Source organism: Anopheles gambiae, chromosome 2 (assembly GCF_943734735.2).
Source record: "Anopheles gambiae chromosome 2, idAnoGambNW_F1_1, whole genome shotgun sequence".
NCBI classification, from domain to species: domain Eukaryota; kingdom Metazoa; phylum Arthropoda; class Insecta; order Diptera; family Culicidae; genus Anopheles; species Anopheles gambiae.
The window spans coordinates 22,969,425-22,975,650 of record NC_064601.1 but is presented as its reverse complement, the minus strand read 5'-3'; positions in this window follow the sequence as shown (position 1 = coordinate 22,975,650).

The following is a 6,226-nucleotide window of genomic DNA, read 5'->3' as shown; positions in this document are numbered from 1 at the left end:
GGCTATTATTTGCGGGATGGGATGTATGGCGGAAGGGAATGAAACCGTAGCGAGAAAGAGGGAGAAAGAGAGCGGACAGAAAGCGAAATAGAGTGTATAGGGAGGGAAGAAAAAAAAAGAGCATAAATATGTTGCACATTGCTGCACGGGACCTGTTGCATCGTTTGCTGAGAGTGCGAGCATAAAACAAAGCTTTGGGCGTGATAGTTCCGTCAAATCTCATAGATGGCGCTGTCGGTCGATTGCAGAATTCCTAACAACAGTGCGTAACAATATTATAGTGACGTGTTTTCCGATTTGAAATTTTAAATTAGAAATTAGAATTAGAATTTACAACGTTATACTGGTGGCTGACCTGCATGTCGGAATATATGTTCTTTTTATTTTAATCTTAATTTTTTGCATTGCTTCATGTGACCATTTCATAGCTGGTAACATAACTCGATAACTGCTTTTAACAAATTTTACTACACGATTTATTTTACATGATTGCAAACCCTCATGCCAACTTTCTTAATTTCCTCTAACGAACTAGAACATTCCGCCGAGTGAGCACAACATTTCATGATTGCATTTGAAATCCTGTACTCCAAATTCGTAAAAAAAAGTTAATTAATCATCACATTGCATACATTTAGGTGCAAAGTACTTTGACAAAGGTACAAGTTACTGTTAGGTGGTAACCAGCATACAGGTCGATGCATAGCTGTTTTTTGCATTAATACGCATACAAGCGCAATGTGAATGAGTTGTTAATTTAATATTTAAGCTAATAGGTTTAGTTATTTTGGTACTTTTCTCGTTTTTTCAATTTAATTTAATTGTGTCAATGTGTTCTTCCAGTGAAAATTCGCACCAAACACACTGAACCACGCACAAATTGGATCTGGACGAGGTAACTGTGAAACCTCGAATGCTTCTACTTCAACCTTCATTTGTCAATACATTAGACATGCATCGAACTGTATCCTGTATGGACTTTGGAGGTAACGGAGATTCAAAATGCTGTTGTTTGGAAAACAAATTTCTACAAAGGAATATGTCGCCTGAATGTATGCAAGCTGTTTTACAGGAGAGTCACGCTTTTTGCGTATATTTAGGCGTTTCCGAACGAAAGTCAGACTTCAGTTTGAAATAAACGATGGAAGATTACAATTCTGCTTTATATTCTTTCTGAACTTCACAGCAACCACTTGCACTTGCTTTGCTTGGCAAAAAAATTTAAAGGCTATATTTTTACCATTGTATTCTTCTTGTGACGCTGCCTACATTCGATGCGTTTTGTCAGAAGCCCCTAAAGCTTTAAAATTAAATTACATTAACGCAGCCGGTGTCCAGCTTTCATTCTGGAATAGATGGAATAAAAGAGTAATGTTTTGTTTCACTTTTATGTTTCACTGTTTTGCTGAAATAAAACAATGAAGCGAACTATTTACAACAACCATCAACCTACTAGTCCATTTGTTGCTTCAACATCAAAACAATTACCTTTTACTTCATGAAAAAGCGTTAATGTGTTTGTTACATTCCCTCTCCCACCGGCACCGGCATCGTAAGTTATGGTGCAAGTTGTGGCTAATTTGTTGCCGCCAGGTAACTTTCACGAGCTTTTCCGTAACAAATTAACTTCCTCGCCGAGGCCCGGACCGGAAGGAGCCTGAGCTGCGGTTTATAATCGGCCCGCCAACTCCGAACCGGGCGTCATGACCGGGTTGTGGCGCCTTGTGTACGCCTTTAACCGACAGCCTGTTTGGAGTGGTTGAGCTACCACTTTGGTTAAAGTTGTGCCCTTCCCGTCGCTCGTGCCAGCAACGACCACCAGCCGGTTTGTGGTGTGCATCGGTGCAATGTATGGTACAAAGTTTGAGCAAGAATTATTTGCTCTCCCCACTGCCTGTTAGAAAGGCTTGCGGTGGTTTTTCTGTACAAAAAAAAAAAACGAAAGAGAAATGTTGGAGTATGTTTGTGTGGTGTCGTTCCTTGTACTGCACATGTACCGGCCTTTAATATCCTTTTCCGAGATGGTACAGCAGCCTGTTGGTGTAACAAGTTGAAGTAAACAGAGACTAAAAGTAGAAAAAAAAGTCAAAAACACCCGGCAGCATGTGTGTTACAACGGCCAGCGTTCCTTCTGTAGTACTACAGGCCGGAAAGAGAAGCCACTTAAGATTTAATAAATTGCATTTTGCTTTCCTACCAGCCTCTACCACAGCGGGGTGGAATTGTTGCGCCAAAGTTAGCGCGGGAGGTTTTTGTTACATCATCGCCTAGCTGTTAGTAGCGCGTCCTGGAACGTACATGAGCGCACGTAAGAACGTCGTCCGCGACTGGGGTGAAGCTTTCACTCGTTCCGGTACAGCCCTACACAGGTCCCAGTGCGTCAGCTGTCCGACATGCATCGTCTGCTGCTCACGAGAACGACCGCACAAAGACGGGGATCCGTAAGGGATCATGTTGGATGGGTTTTGTGTGTTTGGGTTATCTCAAACAATACGCCACCGCTGGGCATCGTGCAAGATCGCAACATTGACGTGTTGGACGGTTATTAGCCGGCTAATAAGTGTAACATAATAACCCTTTTGTCAGCACCGCTGCTGGGTGGACTGAAGGCAGGAGAAGGCAGGCAAGACTGGTGAAATGAATGGCGGAACCAATGAGTGGTGTCGTGGGTTGTTAGGAAATGGACAGTGATTGAGGCGATATGTGTGACTAATGCGCCATATAGGTGATATTAATTATGAGACGAAAGTAGGATACGTCTGCCGTCGTGCTTTTGTATCTAACAGCACAATAAATGCACTTAACTATCATGGTATGAGGATAGAGATAGCATGAAATTCGAGCGTACTCAGGCAGGCGATTTTGTTTAATTTCAATACCGACTGTTGGGGTGTTTGAAGCTTCTTGGAAGTAATTAATTGAAGGTAATCTTGCTATTCATAAAAGTCCGTCATGATTTGTGGACCTTCATTAGCAAGCGAAACCTGTACATGTCTGGATGGGATTGCTTAATTCGCTTCTGAGAGGATTGTAAAATTCATTTGAAATCTAATGTTGTGTTGTGAATGTGCATGTTGGTTTCGATAAGGATTCTATTTATTCACAACAGTAAAAAAAACATTTCTAGCTAGTGTAATAGGCTACCAGCACCAATAGTATGTTGGAGATGATTATGCTCAAGAAACAAGACAACAAAACAAGAAACAAGACAACAAAAACATGCTCCCTGCTCTATATAAACACTTCTCAGAAACATCGCTCCCATTGTCCGCTCGAATGTTGCGAATACAGTACAGCGAATGCACTTGCAGCCCCCACAGTCGTTGCATCTGACATGGGCGCTTTCTGGTTCCTGCTAGATGCACTGTATGCAAATGCAAACGCACGACCCGATGGCAATCGCCCACTTGGTCTTCCAGCGAAACAGTATCGAACAAAGAAGCTTTCCTTTTGTTTGGCAACGCACTTAAGCTTAAACTCTTCGCCCATTCGCACGCTTCCCGAACGGGGGCTGTAGGAAAGGGGAGGTATCTCATTTCCTTAAAGCACAAGCATCGCCGTGGATACGTGGGTGCATGATGGCGATACGTGGGTGGGTATTGCGATATCTTCGGTAGCAAGAAGCGGCTGCATATGAAGCTGGCTTAACAATAGGGTTGAATGAATAGCAAGAATCAGAACCACTCTTCCTAGCGCTGCTTCTCGTGCATCGGTGCTGGATTGGCTCTAATGGGTACCATGTAACCATGGTGGGTTCAGTAGAAAAATATTTTCCTGATAGCAGGTCACTGTTGTTTGTCAGAAGAGGTAAAACTGCTGTTTCAAAATACGAAGTACGCCAGTGTTGGTGAATCAACATCTGAAAGTAGCAGAGAAAGGGAGAAATGCATTCCACTTATACATTTCATAGCCTAAAGGATCTGCATAAGAAATTGTATTATCTTATTCTGGAAGTGTAATTTTAATTTACAAAGCATTTTCAGACATGTTTCCCGCCAGCGCCTCAATCTACGCAACCGGATCATTCAAAGTGCGTTCCAAACAAAAGTTCCATTCACTTCCCGGGCAAACTGTCACGAACGACAGTTGATGACTGAACCGATCCCTTGATGAGGGACGCAAGAAGTTGTTAAAGTTCATCCACCGTCCGTGAAATTGCCCACGGGACAGAGTTAATACCACCTTCACATGAAACTAGCCTCCCTTCCGCCTCTTGGCTGTTCGCCCCGTGGCAAGAAAGTGCAACCACGTAACGTTTCACTTCACCGTGCTGACCTTTGGGCATACACTGGAGAAAACTTTTGCAATAAACGCATTGTACAGCTGCCGTACTCGGGTCGTCCTCAGGGGGGTGGTGTGCATGGTTTGCAGAAGAAAAAAAAAACAACAAACACAAACAGAACCTCACCCGAGGGACAAATAAATGCGTCACGATTCATCTTGAAAAGTGGAAGAAAAATATGGGACGGCAAATGTGTTGTAACCTCCCCTGCAGGAAATCGCTTCCGTGTGAGGTGCGTGTAGGAGGTGGAATAAAGGATTGTACTCTATCTTTTGCCTGTAAGACCCATATCCTTTGGTAAATAAATGTCGTTTGGTAGCAAAGGCAAACCTCTGCATGTTTGCGTGTCGGTGGTAGAGTGTGATATTGGAGAGGGGGTTATACCGGGCTATGATTGCAACACCGATGACAGATGTAGGCTAGGACTGGTAACTTTACACCTGTGCTATCCAAACACATTTCATAAAGTGTAAATTGGTTTTAGAGCATACATATATTGCATTTCTGAGCAGTTTGATTGCATTTTTTCCTTGCCCACTGTATTTATTACGTCGCCTAAAGGTATGCAATCGTACCAAAAGGAGTAGTTTGCTGAACAGTAGTTTTCTCGCATATGTTGAATCAATGAACTCATACATAGTACCTTAAAGTATGTAATTTGAAATTATAACAAACTTTATGGTCACAAAAAATTATCCCTATGTGTGTTTAATAGGAACCATTGGGAAACTGGAAAAAGCGGATATAGTGTACATTGAAGCATTAATTTGCCTACCTTTAGGCGGAAAGTAGTGTTCGTAAAGTTTAACATGTGCAGCTAAGTGAAATAAAACCTTTCCAAAAGCTCATCAACGGTATTGTTCACCCATACCCATACTACATTGCGCAATAGTTTCTCTTTGTTATTTTCGAGTTCTTCGAGTAAATTACCATGCATTCCTATTTGACGTGGTTTCATTTGAACAGATCCATCTGTAGGCAGATTAACTCATGTTAAGGTAACATTAAATACAACCCTTCCACAAGTCATGACAGCCCGTCCAGCTGCAGCTCATTACGTTGAAGGCAATTTCAAATCACATCTGCAAAGCACGCCATCAAACAATGCAAAACATGCCTGAGTGGCATCTTGCAAATTGACCCTTGCACGAATCTTGCACGCGTCATGTTTCGAGGTTGTCCGGGCTGATTCATTTCTTGGAATTTTTCATACCCATTTCCAACGGTAAATACAACCTGTTGCAAATCTCACGTTCACTCTTATCCGTGTGCTTATGCAAAAAGCTCGTCTGCCCGTCGATTGCCGAATAAAAGGTGGGAAACCGTTTACGAGGCATTTGTGGTTGCCTACAAGCTCCGTCTAGGATGATTTACCTCAGCCAGATTCTGCAACATTGAACCCAGCAGTACGTTTAGCCATACGGTGGGAGAAAAAAAAAACGCACAGCAGAGGAAGTAAATTTACTACGTCGTGCGTTGGTGTTTGCTTTCGGTAGAGGCATAACTCACGTCGCGCTTCGGTCCGCGATTAAGCAAGCTGGGTGGTGCGGGTAAACGGTGCAGGCTGTTAAGAGTATTTACTCTTCATCTTGCCTTATCTTCCGCCGAAAAGGAAAGCATAAGATCTGGTGATGCTTCCAGGGAACAGACACACAAACACACAGCTCCATGCGCTTAGTGTAGACGACCGTCCTGCTGGTACAATTTCGGGCACCGGAGTAATCTTCTTCCGAATGTCTCCTCAAGGGAAAATGAGAAAAAAAAAGAAAAAAAAAAACGAGCAAAAAAAAAGCAACCGATGAGGGAATTTTCTATATATTTTTACCCCCTCCAAGCAGCACGGATCTACTGTCTCGAGCGTGTGCCACCGCCACCAGTTGGAAAGCTTACCAGGGAGGAAGAAAAGCGACCAACGGGGGCCCAGGCGCGCACGATTGTATCGCA